Below are 17,452 nucleotides of genomic sequence, written 5' to 3'. Positions count from 1 at the left end.
TCCCCTGTCCCTCTCCTACACAGACACACAGCCTGTCCTAGGGTGGCCTGCTCCCCTGTCCTCTCCTACACAGACACACAGCCTGTCCTGGGTGGCCTGCTCCCCTGTCCTCTCCTACACAGGACACACAGCCTGTCCTGGGTGCCCTGCTCCCTGTCCTCCCTAGAGAGAGATTCACGTGCTCACTGTGTTGTTCCCCTGTCCTCTCCTACACAGACACACAGCCTGTCCTTAGGGTGGCCTGCTCCCCTGTCCTCTCCTACACAGACACACAGCCTGTCCCTGGTGGCCTGCTCCCCTGTCCTCTCCTACACAGACACACAGCCTGTCCTGGGGTGGCCTGCTCCCCTGTCCTCTCCTACACAGACACACAGCCTGTCCTGGGTGGCCTGCTCCCCTGTCCTCTCCTACACAGACACACAGCCTGTCCTGGGTGGCCTGCTCCCCTGTCCTCTCCTACACAGACACACAGCCTGTCCTGGGGTGGCCTGCTCCCCTGTCCTCTCCTACACAGACACACAGCCTGTCCTGGGGTGGCCTGCTCCCCTGTCCTCTCCTACACAGACACACAGCCTGTCCCTGGGGTGGCCTGCTCCCCTGTCCTCTCCTACACAGACACACAGCCTGTCCTAGGGTGGCCTGCTCCCCTGTCCTCTCCTACACAGACACACAGCCTGTCCTGGGGTGGCCTGCTCCCCTGTCCTCTCCTACACAGACACACAGCCTGTCCTGGGGTGGCCTGCTCCCCTGTCCTCTCCTACACAGACACACAGCCTGTCCTGGGGTGGCCTGCTCCCCTGTCCTCTCCCACACAGACACACAGCCTGTCCTGGGGTGGCCTGCTCCCCTGTCCTCTCCTACACAGACACACAGCCTGTCCTAGGGTGGCCTGCTCCCCTGTCCTCTCCTACACAGACACACAGCCTGTCCTGGGGTGGCCTGCTCCCCTGTCCTCTCCCACACAGACACACAGCCTGTCCTGGGGTGGCCTGCTCCCCTGTCCTCTCCTACACAGACACACAGCCTGTCCTAGGGTGGCCTGCTCCCCTGTCCTCTCCTACACAGACACACAGCCTGTCCCTGGGTGGCCTGCTCCCCTGTCCTCTCCCACACAGACACACAGCCTGTCCCTGGTGGCCTGCTCCCCTGTCCTCTCCCACACAGACACACAGCCTGTCCCTGGTGGCCTGCTCCCCTGTCCTCTCCCACACAGACACACAGCCTGTCCCTGGTGGCCTGCTCCCCTGTCCTCTCCCACACAGACACACAGCCTGTCCTGGGGTGGCCTGCTCCCCTGTCCTCTCCTACACAGACACACAGCCTGTCCTGGGGTGGCCTGCTCCCCTGTCCTCTCCTACACAGACACACAGCCCGTCCCTGGTGGCCTGCTCCCCTGTCCTCTCCTACACAGACACACAGCCTGTCCCAGGTGGCCTGCTCCCCTGTCCTCTCCTACACAGACACACAGCCTGTCCTGGGGTGGCCTGCTCCCCTGTCCTCTCCTACACAGACACACAGCCTGTCCTGGGGTGGCCTGCTCCCCTGTCCTCTCCTACACAGACACACAGCCTGTCCTAGGGTGGCCTGCTCCCCTGTCCTCTCCTACAGAGACACACAGCCTGTCCTGGGGTGACCTGCTCCCCTGTCCTCTCCTACACAGACACACAGCCTGTCCTAGGGTGACCTGCTCCCCTGTCCTCTCCTACACAGACACACAGCCTGTCCCAGGTGGCCTGCTCCCCTGTCCTCTCCCACACAGACACACAGCCTGTCCTGGGGTGGCCTGCTCCCCTGTCCTCTCCTACACAGACACACAGCCTGTCCTAGGGTGACCTGCTCCCCTGTCCTCTCCTACACAGACACACAGCCTGTCCCAGGTGGCCTGCTCCCCTGTCCTCTCCCACACAGACACACAGCCTGTCCTGGGGTGGCCTGCTCCCCTGTCCTCTCCCACACAGACACACAGCCTGTCCTAGGGTGACCTGCTCCCCTGTCCTCTCCTACACAGACACACAGCCTGTCCCAGGTGGCCTGCTCCCCTGTCCTCTCCCACACAGACACACAGCCTGTCCTGGGGTGGCCTGCTCCCCTGTCCTCTCCCACACAGACACACAGCCTGTCCGGGGTGGCCTGCTCCCCTGTCCTCTCCCACACAGACACACAGCCTGTCCTGGGGTGGCCTGCTCCCCTGTCCTCTCCTACACAGACACACAGCCTGTCCTGGGGTGGCCTGCTCCCCTGTCCTCTCCTACACAGACACACAGCCTGTCCTGGGGTGGCCTGCTCCCCTGTCCTCTCCTACACAGACACACAGCCTGTCCCTGGTGGCCTGCTCCCTGTCCTCTCCTACACAGACACACAGCCTGTCCTGGGGTGGCCTGCTCCCCTGTCCTCTCCTACACAGACACACAGCCTGTCCTAGGGTGGCCTGCTCCCCTGTCCTCTCCTACACAGACACACAGCCTGTCCTAGGGTGGCCTGCTCCCCTGTCCTCTCCTACACAGACACACAGCCTGTCCTGGGGTGGCCTGCTCCCCTGTCCTCTCCCACACAGACACACAGCCTGTCCCTGGTGGCCTGCTCCCCTGTCCTCTCCCACACAGACACACAGCCTGTCCTGGGGTGGCCTGCTCCCCTGTCCTCTCCTACACAGACACACAGCCTGTCCCAGGTGGCCTGCTCCCCTGTCCTCTCCCACACAGACACACAGCCTGTCCTGGGTGGCCTGCTCCCCTGTCCTCTCCTACACAGACACACAGCCTGTCCCTGGTGGCCTGCTCCCCTGTCCTCTCCTACACAGACACACAGCCTGTCCTGGGGTGGCCTGCTCCCCTGTCCTCTCCTACACAGACACACAGCCTGTCCTGGGGTGGCCTGCTCCCCTGTCCTCTCCTACACAGACACACAGCCTGTCCCAGGTGGCCTGCTCCCCTGTCCTCTCCCACACAGACACACAGCCTGTCCTGGGGTGGCCTGCTCCCCTGTCCTCTCCCACACAGACACACAGCCTGTCCTGGGGTGGCCTGCTCCCCTGTCCTCTCCCACACAGACACACAGCCTGTCCCTGGTGGCCTGCTCCCCTGTCCTCTCCTACACAGACACACAGCCTGTCCCAGGTGGCCTGCTCCCCTGTCCTCTCCCACACAGACACACAGCCTGTCCTGGGTGGCCTGCTCCCCTGTCCTCTCCTACACAGACACACAGCCTGTCCCTGGTGGCCTGCTCCCCTGTCCTCTCCTACACAGACACACAGCCTGTCCCAGGTGGCCTGCTCCCCTGTCCTCTCCTACACAGACACACAGCCTGTCCCAGGTGGCCTGCTCCCCTGTCCTCTCCCACACAGACACACAGCCTGTCCTGGGTGGCCTGCTCCCCTGTCCTCTCCTACACAGACACACAGCCTGTCCCTGGTGGCCTGCTCCCCTGTCCTCTCCTACACAGACACACAGCCTGTCCTGGGGTGGCCTGCTCCCCTGTCCTCTCCTACACAGACACACAGCCTGTCCCAGGTGGCCTGCTCCCCTGTCCTCTCCCACACAGACACACAGCCTGTCCTGGGGTGGCCTGCTCCCCTGTCCTCTCCTACACAGACACACAGCCTGTCCTAGGGTGGCCTGCTCCCCTGTCCTCTCCTACACAGACACACAGCCTGTCCCTGGTGGCCTGCTCCCCTGTCCTCTCCCACACAGACACACATCCTGTCCCTGGTGGCCTGCTCCCCTGTCCTCTCCTACACAGACACACAGCCTGTCCTGGGTGGCCTGCTCCCCTGTCCTCTCCTACACAGACACACAGCCTGTCCTGGGTGGCCTGCTCCCCTGTCCTCTCCTACACAGACACACAGCCTGTCCTGGGGTGGCCTGCTCCCTGTCCTCTCCTACACAGACACACAGCCTGTCCTGGGGTGACCTGCTCCCCTGTCCTCTCCCACACACACACAGCCTGTCCTGGGTGGCCTGCTCCCCTGTCCTCTCCCACACAGACACACAGCCTGTCCTGGGGTGGCCTGCTCCCCTGTCCTCTCCTACACAGACACACAGCCTGTCCTAGGGTGGCCTGCTCCCCTGTCCTCTCCTACACAGACACACAGCCTGTCCTGGGGTGACCTGCTCCCCTGTCCTCTCCTACACAGACACACAGCCTGTCCCTGGTGGCCTGCTCCCCTGTCCTCTCCCACACAGACACACAGCCCGTCCTAGGGTGGCCTGCTCCCCTGTCCTCTCCTACACAGACACACAGCCTGTCCTGGGGTAGCCTGCTCCCCTGTCCTCTCCTACACAGACACACAGCCTGTCCTGGGGTGACCTGCTCCCCTGTCCTCTCCTACACAGACACACAGCCTGTCCTGGGGTGGCCTGCTCCCCTGTCCTCTCCCACACAGACACACAGCCTGTCCTGGGGTGGCCTGCTCCCCTGTCCTCTCCCACACAGACACACAGCCTGTCCTGGGGTGGCCTGCTCCCCTGTCCTCTCCCACACAGACACACAGCCTGTCCTGGGGTGGCCTGCTCCCCTGTCCTCTCCTACACAGACACACAGCCTGTCCTGGGGTGGCCTGCTCCCCTGTCCTCTCCTACACAGACACACAGCCTGTCCTGGGGTGGCCTGCTCCCCTGTCCTCTCCTACACAGACACACAGCCTGTCCTGGGGTGGCCTGCTCCCCTGTCCTCTCCTACACAGACACACAGCCTGTCCTGGGGTGGCCTGCTCCCCTGTCCTCTCCTACACAGACACACAGCCTGTCCTGGGGTGGCCTGCTCCCCTGTCCTCTCCTACACAGACACACAGCCCGTCCTGGGGTGGCCTGCTCCCCTGTCCTCTCCTACACAGACACACAGCCTGTCCTGGGTGGCCTGCTCCCCTGTCCTCTCCTACAGAGACACACAGCCCGTCCTGGGGTGGCCTGCTCCCCTGTCCTCTCCTACACAGACACACAGCCTGTCCTAGGGTGGCCTGCTCCCCTGTCCTCTCCTACACAGACACACAGCCTGTCCTGGGGTGGCCTGCTCCCCTGTCCTCTCCTACACAGACACACAGCCTGTCCTGGGGTGGCCTGCTCCCCTGTCCTCTCCTACACAGACACACAGCCTGTCCTGGGTGGCCTGCTCCCCTGTCCTCTCCCACACAGACACACAGCCTGTCCCTGGTGGCCTGCTCCCCTGTCCTCTCCTACACAGACACACAGCCTGTCCCTGGTGGCCTGCTCCCCTGTCCTCTCCTACACAGACACACAGCCTGTCCTGGGTGGCCTGCTCCCCTGTCCTCTCCTACACAGACACACAGCCTGTCCTGGGTGGCCTGCTCCCCTGTCCTCTCCCACACAGACACACAGCCCGTCCCTGGTGGCCTGCTCCCCTGTCCTCTCCTACACAGACACACAGCCTGTCCCTGTTAGCTTGCTCTCTTGTCCTCTTGTCCTCTCAGACACCCTTCCTGGAGTCAGCAGCTGCCTGCAGGCTCTCCTCTGAGTCCCCTGGTGTCATGGGCAGCTTCTCTGGACCCTTGGAGACACAGGAGAAGCTCTGTCCCACCTGTCCCCGTGACTGTGGGGAAGAACAGTGAGACAGCCACACGAACTCCCTCCTGCTTCCCTTGTCCCCTTTCATGGTGTTCCACCTGTTTGCAATTATCATCCAGAGGCCTGTGGTCTCCGCAGGGGACATGTGCTTCTGCCCTCCTCAGCTGCCCGAGCAGGAGGGCCGGCCCCACCCCGCAGCCGTGGGCTCCCGGCTCAGTTAGAATTCGGTTGGCAGGAGCTCTGCCTCCAGTGCTCTGACACCCAGGAAGACAGAGAGCCGGTCCCACCCGAGGCGCAGCCTACCTCCTTCAGGAGACTTCATCCAAAGCCCTTCTGGGTTCTAGCAGAACGTTCTGATCTTGGCCAAGTGAAACTGCTCTGGCGGTGGGCAGGAATGGCCCCCGTCTTCTCGTGCCGTCCTGAGTTCCCGACAGAGGACAGAGTGCGGCTGCACCTGCCGCCCTGTTCAGACGCTAACCAGGAGTCAGTGCGGACCCCACTGGCTCAGGGGCTCACCCACAACACGCTCCCATCCCAGACTCCAGCCTGGAGCTCCGGATCCCAGACCACCAGCTCTTCTTTCAGTCTCAGGTTCAGGGCCTCCACTGACCCTTCAGGTTCATCAGTTGTGGAATGACTTGGGACTTGGGAAACGCTACATTAGGGCTGATATTCAAGAGTACAGGTGGGCATATGGGGGTGCATGGGCTGCAAGGTTGGGCTGCAGGGGTGGGAAGTGCGCTCCTGGGCATGACCCCCCTCCTGGCAGTGTTCCCCATGGGAAGCTCTACCCCACTGCTGCAAGGGTTCCATGATTGTGGGCGTCCAGCAGCAGTCCTGGTCAAGTGAGGCGCAGGCAGGCTGTTCCAAGGACTTCCTCATCCATACAGGGCCTGCGGTGGGACCTGTCCTTGACACAGTGGCCTCTCTGTGCTTCAGCAGCATCATCTGCTTCTGGCCAGGCGGCAGGTCTTTCCCTCGCAGGGTGTACGGCGGAGGAGCCGGGCCACAGGACTGCAGCTCGTCCTGAACCAGGCTGGCCGCTCTCAAGGGTGAAATTATGCCCGGGGTCTCCCACAGGCTCGCGCACCTCCCGGCCCAGGGACGGATTCCCGCTGGGCCACCTTCAGTTCCCTACTGTTTGCATCTGTTTCCACGGCAGCAGTCGGCTTCTCCACCACCCTGCAGCCTCCCACTCTTGGGGGCTCCGCCGACCTCCAGAAACACGAATGTCAGGCCCAGTCGCTTGGCAGCTGGCGTCACATCCAAGCCTTAGAATCAGGGGACAGATCAGTCGGAAGGTGATCACTTAGTACATCAGGTTCTCTCACTAAGGAAATGAGAATAGAAAAATCTAGAAAAGAAATCTCAAGATGACAACATGCACACAGACAGACAGACAGACACACAGACACACACAGCGTAGGAAGTGCCAGGATGGCTTCTGTGCTCCCAGTCAAAGCAAGGAAATAGATACTGCTGAGGGTTTTAATGGGACGCCATGGTTTCAGGGTTAAACGGCAGAAGCACGAAGTCCATTCACAATGTAGGAGAGAGTAGCTGTCGGTGGGAGGAGGAGTCTAAAGAAAAGGGGAGTGAAGAGGAGGGAGGAGGAGGAGCTGGCTCAGGAAGGCCACGCTAAGTGCTCCGTGGAGGTGCAGAGGCTGCCGGAGGAAAGGTCTGCATCCTGCCAGGACCCACGGCGCTGACCATGCAGCGGGTCCCAGCAGGCTGGGGGAGGCGGCCCCTGCACCCCGGAGCGTCTCCTCACTGAAACCCTCCACACCAGGCTCCCTCCCTGCCGTCCACTCAGTGAGGTCACAGTGGGTTCTGCAGAGCCCTCACCTGACCCACAGGACTGTTCCCACTGTGTGACGAGGAACTGGCAGCCCCAGGCCCCCTGGCTGCCTGCACTTCAGTGTCCTGACTCCATCTCACCTCCCAGCTCCAGGTCCCACAAGAAGCCCCCCTCTGGCCCCAGGAAATGTGAGGGGCTCCTCTGGAGCTGGGGGACCACGGCCTTCGTGTCTAGGCTGGGGTTAGGGTTAGAGAATGGAGAGAGCCTCCTCATCATCACACCAGGGCAGAGGCCTGGACCAGACCCTCAGCCAGCACCTCAGCCCTCGCAGAAACAGGCCCTTCCCCAGCTGGCCTCTGGGTGAGCCGGGCAAGCCCCAGGGAGAGAGGGGGGCTGGGGTGCACCCGCAGTGTCTGTGACCCCAGCACGACCCTGCCCAGCCCACCCTGCAGACTTCCTGAGCTGAAGGATTAAAGTGTTCAACGGCCACATGGTGTGGCACCCATCACCGGATGAGAAGGACGTTGTGCCACCCGGGCTCTGAGAGCCCAGACATGTGGGGTGCTGCCCATCCAGCTGTTGACCACTGGCCCCAGGAAGTGTGGCAGCAGAGCTGGGGCTTGGCAGCGTGGGGAGGGTTGTGTGGACCAACCCACTCAGGAGAGCTTTCCCTATTCTAACAACTCATTCAACTGCCCTTGACCGTGGCCCTGCAATGAGTCAGGAAGTAGAGAAGGTGACACTTTTGCGGCCTGAGAAGCCAGCACACAACTCAGCAGCTGATTCGGCTCATGCGTCTGAGAGCAGTCGTGCACACGCAGCCCAGCCAGGTCACGCGTTGCCCTCAGTGGACTCTGGGGCATGGTCAGTGGACAGCAGCTGAGGGCGGCCGGCGGGCAGCTGGTTCAGTCTCCAGGTAGAGAGGAAGACGCAAGGCCTCTTTGGACTGCTCAGAGCAGGACAGTAACACTCCCACCACATTCTTTAGCTGCCTGGGACGCCAGGACTAGAGACAGAGCCACTCTTGGTGGGAAAGCTGCGGCCGTCTTGCCATCTACCAAAACTGCTGGGACGAAACCAGGCCCGCAGCCCCCCACCACAGTGGGGCCCGGGAAAGGGCCCGCGGCTTCTCTTGGGATCTAACTTTCCATCTTCAGATTGGAAGGGCTGGAAAGGTTGGCTCTTCTGGAGACTGTTGTCTGCCACCAAGAAGGAGAACGTGGGCCAGTGGGAAGACTTGGGTTGTGATTTAAGGTGCTCACTTCTGAAGTTAACGGAGCCCAGGTGTCGTCTTCTTCCTGCTTTCAGAGGTAGCTGTGAGAGTTCGTGCCCTGGGCTTGTGTTGGCCTGACTAGCCACTGAGCCCAGTTTCGCAGACAATCAGGGAGGTTGTGTGTTGATTTGACACAGTCACAGCTGACAGGCATCTGGGAGATGGGGCTCTTTACAGAGAAAAGGACTGGGTGGGCCAGAGACCGCGCCCCCAGTGTAGCAAAAGCCGGCGACCTGCAAAGGACGCTTGGGCTCCACTTATTCATCAGGTCATTAGGCCTCTTACAGCAAAATGCAGCCCCTTCATTGCTTTCTGAATGCAACCTTGTGAAGCCAGAATCTCACTGTCCTGCCGCCTGAGTGTTCTGAGGGGGAGGAACCCTTCCCAAACCCCCTCTCTTTCCCTTTCATGGCTGCCCAGATCGCTACTGTTGGCCCCACCTTCCTCCCGGGAGCCAGAGGCCTCATTTGCAGGCCAAATCAGGGAAAAAATAAAAGGACCAGGCTCCAAGTGAGAGCTCAGAACCAATGTCCCTGCTCGGAGCAGCAGACCCAGTGGGGGACTCCACCGGCCTCCCAGACCTTGCAGGCAGACAGAGCCATGTGTAAGCTAGTGTCCAGCCCAAGAGCTGGGAGTGGACCTGGGCCACAGGAATGCCCATCTCCAGGGGAGGGGCAGGGGGCGGGTCTCTGTTGGCAGGGACTGGTCCTGGCTCAGACACCCTGGCTCAGACTGTACACTGCTCAGGCCCATGCCTGGGGGGCCACACAGGACGAGAGGAGAGGGCAGGAAGGGCGGGAGCAGGGAGCAGGGGAGGCTGTTGAGCAGCAGGTCCTCCAGCGCCCGAGGGCCCCTGCCCGCTAGGCGGAGAGCAGGTGGGGGCTCCTTGCTGCGCGAGGCCCACCCGTGCTGTGCTGTTCCCCGGGTCCTGTCACCCACACCAAGACTTTAAAGTTTGGGATTCGGGGTTTCCCGTCTGAAGCTCGGCTTCAGGGGGCCTGTGGCCCTGCTTCCGTGCTGCAGACCTGGGATCTAGCCTGAGCATGAAGAGGGGCCAAGCCACGGTCCTGACTCCCTCTATCTGAGAGACGGAGTTGGAAACGGGCATCGGCACCGCTGTTCACAAGCAGCAGCACTCAGGACCGACAATGAAGGAAGCAGGAGTGGCACTGCCCTGGGGCCGGCAGCCGCCCCATCAGGGCCAGAGCCCGCCTGGGCCTTCTCCTGCAGCACCCCCAGGAGAGCAGCCCACAGAGTCCGTCCCCTTCCTCTCCCTCGCTGGCTCCAGCACCAGGCTCTCACAGGACACCCAGGCGCTTTAGAGTGGGAGGCTCAGGTGCCCTGAGCCACACACAGCAGACAGTCCTCACATTCCAGAAACTTCTCTGTGAACGCTGGTCCTCAGACCTGATGATGCTTGAGAGCAGATTCTGCCTGGTGGCCCCTGAGAGAGCCTTTGCTGTCCTCTGGGAGCATCACTCCCCACCGCACACACAGGCACAGGGACCTTTAAGAAAATCAGGTTATTTGTGTATTTTTTCCAAAACCTGAGCTGCCTGAAGGTAATCCTGCGGTCAGGGCGGCCCACGAGCTCCCCGCTCTCCCCTCCACTCCCCAGTTCACGATCTCCTTTCTCCCCCATGCCTGCTCCTCCCTGGCATGCCACAGTTCCTGCCCAGATGCAGGCCACCCCAGGATACAGGCTGAAGCACCAGTGCCAGGAGGTGTTTCCAATGAAGTCCCCACAAATCAGCAATATCAAGGTGCTGAGAGCGCCCACGTCTGAGAACGTCGTACTTGCTCTGCCTAGCGATTGTGTGGGCCAGTTACACACAATTAAATCACATACCAACTCAGATGGGGGTGGTAACTCATGGTACCATCAGTAAAATTAGTATCCAACACACAAGTATTTTAATTGCAGGAAAATATAATTGGGGGTCAAGAAATATTTCAGATCCTAAATTAAATATTGCATGAAGATAAAACTGAGGGCAGAATGTAATGGCAAAGGGAACAGGGTCAAATTTGTCTGTTAGGAAGAGCTTGTTTGTAGTTATTTTTAAGTGTATGATAGTGACTAGTAAATTGTCATGGTGTTATATTGTACTAGACATATTTAAAAGAGTGATGTTTTATCTTAAAATGCCAATATTTATGATATTTCAGCAATTAAGTCCTTTGCAACCATTGACAATTAGTATTTCTGGATGTGTGCTCACAACAGAGTGGGGTACTATGGCTGGGGTCCCCAGAGGGGGACGTTGTGGCGTTTCTCCATAAAGGGAGCTATTGGGGAAGCAGTGGACCTTTAAGAGGCGGAGCCTAAGGGAAGGTTTTTAGGCCATTGGGGCATGCCCTGGGAGGGGATCATGGAACCCTGGTCTCTTCCTCTTCGGCTTTCTGGCCAAAGTAAGCTATTTGCTCTGCCGGGGCTCCCCACCATTGCCATCTGGCACCTCCATGAGATCCATGAGATGCCCAAAGCAATAAGTCTGCCTGGGCTTAGACTGGAATCTCCAAAACTGTGAGCCAGAATAAACCTTTTCTCTTTATAAATTAACCATCTCAGGTGTTTTGTTGTTGTAAGGGAAGCTGACTAACACCAAGGGAAGCACAGCTTGCCATCGATCTTCCACAAAGGGGTATAGAGCACAGGTGTTGGGGTTTTTAGCCCCCCCCCCGTCTCCTCCTGACCAGCAGGAGAAGCGGGGAAAGCACGCCCCGACCAGGACAAGCCAAGAAAGGTAAAGGTCGACTGGCAGCCTGCATCCAGCCCTCCCTCACCAGAGGACAGACGCACCAGGGAGACCGAAACAGGATCTCGTTTACTGAGGAAGTACACACAACTTATATACTGCACAGGAGCCAATCAGGATAAAGGTCAGAGGGGTGGAGCGAGTTCACATGTACACCCATCCCATAGTCCATAAGGGAAGGCACGAGCTGTCCATGAGGGCGGAAGAGTCCTGGACCTGTCCTGGAAGTGGTCCACCTTTTCCGTCACCACCCACAGCACCGCCTCCTGGCTGATTGCCAGGAGCCATCCCAGCCACAGTGCGGCCCCAAGACCAGGAAGCGGGCAGCAAGCCATGCCCTACATCTCCCCCTTTTTGTTTTATTAGCAGGTGTTTGCCTTACTGGAGAGTGTGCCTGTCTTAGGTTGTCCCCCTCTGGGGATCTTACCTGTCATTGACTTCCACTCTAGCTCTTTGGACAATCCTACCTGCGGGGCCTGATCAGGCCCAATGGGAAGCCTCCAGGAAGGGAGATGGCTCTGCTCCCAGCTTACATCTGCACATCCCAGTAGGGGCCGTGGCCAACCTCGTAGGGTTCACAGTCAGTATCTTGTAAGACGGCGTGTTGCTGCCCGACCACCATCAGTTGAACAGCTCTGGCTGGATCTTTGAGAAACTGGAGGAGCCCAGTAGAAACAGCACTCCTCCTGAAGGAACAGACCTAGTCCTCCTTCTCCGGCAGTAAGCAGGTTTGGAGGACTACCGCAGCCAAGGCGTCAAGCTGAGATTGCAGGTAGTGCTGACAACATGGTGCACTGAGGCCAGCAAGTCCAGTTCCCATCCCCATGGCCACGATGAATGCCACAAGGGAGACCATGAGGAGTCTGGTCACAACCAGGCAAAGCGTCCAGAATGTCTTTTCATTTTCACAATCAAAGAATCACACCTCAGTGCAAAAAGCAACACAATACTTTACACATCCCACCGATAACAGGTCCCGCCATAGAACATCAAATGATATAAACAAATCTCCAATATGTTTTTTAAGCCTAAAATTACCATATACAACTTTAGAACACCAGATTGATATAATGCTCTTTTAAAGCTTCTACCTTACGCACTGTATACCTGAAAGATATGAACGCATTAATAGCATCACAACTACATTGATGTTTTTATATTAACCAAATTTAGCTTTTAAAGAAATTACATATTTGGATCCATTTTTTTTAATTTTTCATGAGCCCTCCTCATATATCTGCCAGTCTTCATACCATGTGTATGACATATGCACATACACACACAGAGACAGACAACACATAACACAAGTGTGCACACATAACACAATAGTAAAGGCCTTGTAGCTTTTCACAGGTAAAATCTCCATTGCAATGTTTAAAAACTCCACAGTTGATTAAAAAATAGAACTGGTCAGAAAAACATTAACCTAGATCTGTAAGATCAAAATCATGAGCTCAAAAAATGCAGAATCTAAGAAAAAGCAAGGGTCCTAGAGAAAATGATTGGCCAGTAATTAGTAAATACCATACAATTTACTTTTTGGTTTAATCTAGTTTGAGTTCAGGTAAAAAGACAACTTTACCCACCCCCCTTTTTTTTTCTTGATCCTCAGATGGGTCTCCTACTGAACTTGCAGGCTTCTCCCATTTGTATTTTAACTGAAGTCCTGGCTGAGGTCTGAAAGGACCAGGGAAAACTGCTATTCTGAGCAGAAGCCTCATGCCTAAGGCCATCTTTTAGACACACATTCAGCCAACATCATTCCCAAGAAACAACCTATAATATCAACACATTACTGCTAGACAGAGTGGAGTAACCCTTACCGTGCAGGGAAGGGAGGAGGGAGTTCCCCAAAGCAAAAGGGCTTTGGCAGCTGCTGGGAGTCCCTCAGTCCCTCCTTTTACTTACAGGATTAGTTCCTCTGGTTTCTTCCCACCCCAGGCACCAGTTACGCTCCATATCTCCTAACTTTTCAGTAGTCACAAGATGGCGGAGAATTTCCATGGGGGGTGGTGACAATATGGCGGAGGCCATTCTCCGTCCTGGCCATCTACCATGTGTTCCATGAGGTGAGGGGCCAGGGGAGAAACAGGCTTTGAGGGCAGATAATCTCCCTCTTCCTCACCAACTGTTCTGTGTGGTCCCAGGTGGCCCAATGCCCAAGGGTGGAGTGGGACGCGAAGGGGGACGCAGATGTCCAGGCGCAGGCAGGGCGCAGGGTGGGCCTCCAGACGGCTGGCTTGGCTCCTGGCTTGGCTCCCTCTCGAAAACTTCTCCCTCTTCCTCCCCCTCAGCATGCTTAGTGTGAGATTGCCCCATCTTTACAGGGATACCCTTACCTCAAAACTCGCTTGGCTTGGCTCGCCAATACTTTCTTCGTGTCCCTATTCCATGTCCGTGTTCGGCGTCCCTGTTCAGGCGCCAGATGTCGGTATTTTTAGCTCCACCCCCACCACCCCCACTCCCACCCCTCTCCTCCTGACTAGCGGGAGAAGCGGGGAAAGCATGCCCGACCAGGACGAGCCAGGAAAGGTAAAGGTCCCTCCCTCGCTGGAGGACAATCAGACTCGCCACAGGAGCCAATCAGGATAAAGGTCAGAGGGGTGGAGCGAGTTCACGTGTACACCCATCCCATAGTCCATAAGGGAAGGCACCAGCTGTCCATGAGGGCGGAAGAGTCCTGGACCTGTCCTGGAGATGGTCCGCCTTTTCCGTCACCACCCACCGCACCGCCTCCTGGCTGATCGCCAGGAGCCATCCCAGCCACAGTGCGGCCCCAAGACCGGGCAGCGGGCAGCAAGCCACGCCCTACACTCAGGACCAAGGGGCCTTCCCAGCACTTCTGTTATTGATGGACCTCCCGCTCACGCAGCGTCTGAGAGGGGGCCACTCCGCTCTGTGCCGACACAGAGCATGGGAGCTTTCAACGCACCAGGGCAAGAAAGAGGCACCTCATAAGTGTGCTCCCTTGTGATCCTTCCTGGTCACAGTGGTTCTGGGGGTGGGTCCCGGGGACCTCTTCCCCCAGGGTTCAGCTGATGGTCCCCCAGAACAGGCATCTTGCAACCTGTGGGACTCCCAGGAGAGAAAGTAATTCATAGGCATCGGCCGTGTTCCTGACCAAAGGAGGTGTGAGCCCAGGTGGGGACCTCCTGAGGGTCACAGGCGGAGGACACACCGAGACTTCGCCAGTAGAGGAGGGACCCAGGTGCATCTCGGCAGGCCAGAGCTAAAGGATGACCCAGGTCTGTCCCAAAGGCCTTGGGCACTCATCCAACAGAGACAGGGCAAGGGCGCCTGAGCTGGAGGCCCAGTCAGACGGCACCGTGAGGGCCCCGGGCAGAGCTAGTGTGCTCCTCAACACCTCGGAAGGCACTGGGCAAGCCCATGGGGCAGAAGGGCTGGCTCGCCTAGGCCTGGTCCCCAAGAGCCTCTCCCCCAGTGCCACTCCTGCTCCGCGAGGTCCCAGCCGCGACCCTTCCTGGAGCAGCAACAGGGGCCCCATGGCCCTCAAGACCCCCGCCTCATCCGCCGCTGGTCCTCAGAAACCCCGTGAGGGTGTGGATGAAGCATGGCGCAGGCTGCCTCTTTGCTTAGGCTCCCTAGGGTCAGTTTGCCTGGGCATTGTGAGGAACCCGAGAAGGACACATCCTCGTCCCGTTTCAACCAGGGGAACAGTAAGTTCCAGGTCTTCTCCCCCTCAGCAGACTCCCAGGTGCCAGGGCAGGACTGGAGAACTAGGAAGCTCTCCATTGACGCTTCTGCTGGGCGCCCACAGCTTTAGCATGTCCTCACTGGACTGATGGACAGAGGCCACTGGGAAGGAGCGGGGGAGCGGCGGTGAGCGTGGGGAACATCTCTCCATGAGGCCCCTTGCCGTGCGCAGACAGGACTTCCAAGGAAACGAGGGACACGGCCCCCAAGGTCTGGGTGGCTTTTTTTTTTTTTTAAAGAGAGAGTGAGAGAGGAGAGAGAGAATTTTTTTTAATATTTTTTTTTTTTTTAGTTATCGGCGGACACAACATCTTTGTACGTGGTGCTGAGAATCGAACCCGGGCCGCATGCATGCCAGGCGAGCGCGCTACCACTTGAGCCACATGCCCAGCCCCTCTGGGTGGCTTTTAAAAGCACTTTATTTTCTCAAAGCACTTTTTAAGTGAAACAGGCAGAGTCTACTGTGGGGCACAGCGGCCTCGGAGAGGCGGAGAGTGGGTTGGAGGGGGCTGCGGGTAGGACAGGCTGAGCCTTGCAGCTCTGCAGGCAGAGGGAGCGACCAGGTGGCTGAGCTCCTGCACACACGTGTTGTCACCTGGGGACACGCACACACATCCGCACACAAACGTCACATACATCCTTGCCACTCAGCTCGCCTGCTGTGGCCCATGTCCCCACATGTCACCACTGTGGCCAGTGAGCCTGATGTCAGCCCCTGGAAGGAGGAAGAGTCATCTTGGCCCAGAGTTCCCATCCATGGTCACCTGCCTCCAGGGGAGAGGGACAAGACTTCCTCTCCACAGGCAGCCCATGGCCTGCTTCCTCCAGCTGGACCCTGCCCCCTGCCATCTCCACTGCCTCTATTAACGTCATCTGTGGAGGAACCCACTGAGGAGGTCGGAGACCCGCAACCAGCCACTTCCTCCAGGCTCACCTCTGCATCGGCCAAGCCCTCCACAGGAGCCTCCAGGGGACACTGCTCATGCAAACCACAGCATGGCCAAGCAAGGACATGCCCCAGAGAAGGGAGTGGCTTTCCCAGGAGCACACAGCTTCCCCGTGGCCACGCAGAGACCCCAACACCCCTCGGCCCCTCCAGACCACAGTCTGGCCTTCACTGCTGCCGGCGACCCTGGAGAGGGCCAGGCCGGTGGACTCCCACAGTGGGTCTGGGTTTCAGTACCACAGCCGTCCCCCAGACCCATGGTGACGGATCCAGGACCCCTTGGATACCCGAGTCTGTGGGACTCGAGTCCACTACATTAAAGGCCTGGTATTCACAGGGAGTCCCCACGGCCCTCCCTAGGCTCCACGGCACCCGTAGATGACCTGCCATACCTGTGGCAGTATGACAGTCCTTCTGCGGTTCAGGGGAAATGGCAAGAAAGCGCCTGTGCGCGGCCATTGTTTATGAGACTTTTTTCCACTATTTTCAACCCATGGTTGGTTGAATCTGTGAGTTCCCAACCCACCAAATGGAGGGCCATCTGTGTGTTTTATTGTATTATTTCACTTTGCAAAATAACACATGCTTATTGCAAAAGCATTAGCAATGAGAAAATGCAAAGAAGGTCACCCAAAGAGAAGCGCAGTGAGCAAGCACAGTGCCTCCTGGCCAAGCGCAGTGCCTCCTGGCCAAGCGCAGTGCCTCCTGGCCAAGGGGAGTGCCTCCTCGCTGTCTCCTACAGTTGTCCCTGACCAGCACTCAGGTCCCTGGTTCCTGAAACCCATGGTCAATCGTACAGCGCAGCAAGATCATTTTAGAGGGAAACTGCGTTCATATGTCTTATTATCATATATTGCTACAACTGTTCTATCTTATCACTATTGTTGGGAATTTTTGCCTGATTTATAAATTAAGCATCCTCACAGGTGTGAGTGTACAGGGAAACCACGGTGCACATAGGGTTAGTCCTGTCCACAGATTCAGGCATCCACTGTGGTCTCATTCATGTCCCCCGCGGAAGGAGAGTGACTACCGAATGCACAACATCAGTTAGGTTAGTGTGTCGGCGTGGCTACACCACGGAGCCCAGACACTTGGTCAAACACCCGTCTGGATGTGCTAGGAAGTATTATTTAGATTAAACCAACTTTGAAGTCAGTAGACTTCTAGTTCGGCACATGGCCCTCCATAGCGTGGGCAGGCCTCGCCCCAAAGTCTGAAGCTCCCGAGGAAGAGGGGATTTGCTTGCAGACCACCTGAGGTCTCAGAACTGCAGCATCCCCTTCCCTGCTCCCCAGCCTGAGGCTCCTTCAGATCAATCATGTGAGCGACCTCCGTAACACACGCAGTCACACACACACACACACACACACACACACACACGCCGGCTCTCTCTGGAGAACCTCCTACACAGGCACATACATGACCTCTAGAGAGGCCCGG

This window comes from Callospermophilus lateralis, chromosome 12, assembly GCF_048772815.1.
Source record: "Callospermophilus lateralis isolate mCalLat2 chromosome 12, mCalLat2.hap1, whole genome shotgun sequence".
Taxonomy (NCBI): domain Eukaryota; kingdom Metazoa; phylum Chordata; class Mammalia; order Rodentia; family Sciuridae; genus Callospermophilus; species Callospermophilus lateralis.
The sequence above is the reverse complement of the archived record's forward strand: the minus strand, read 5'-3'. Positions refer to the sequence as shown.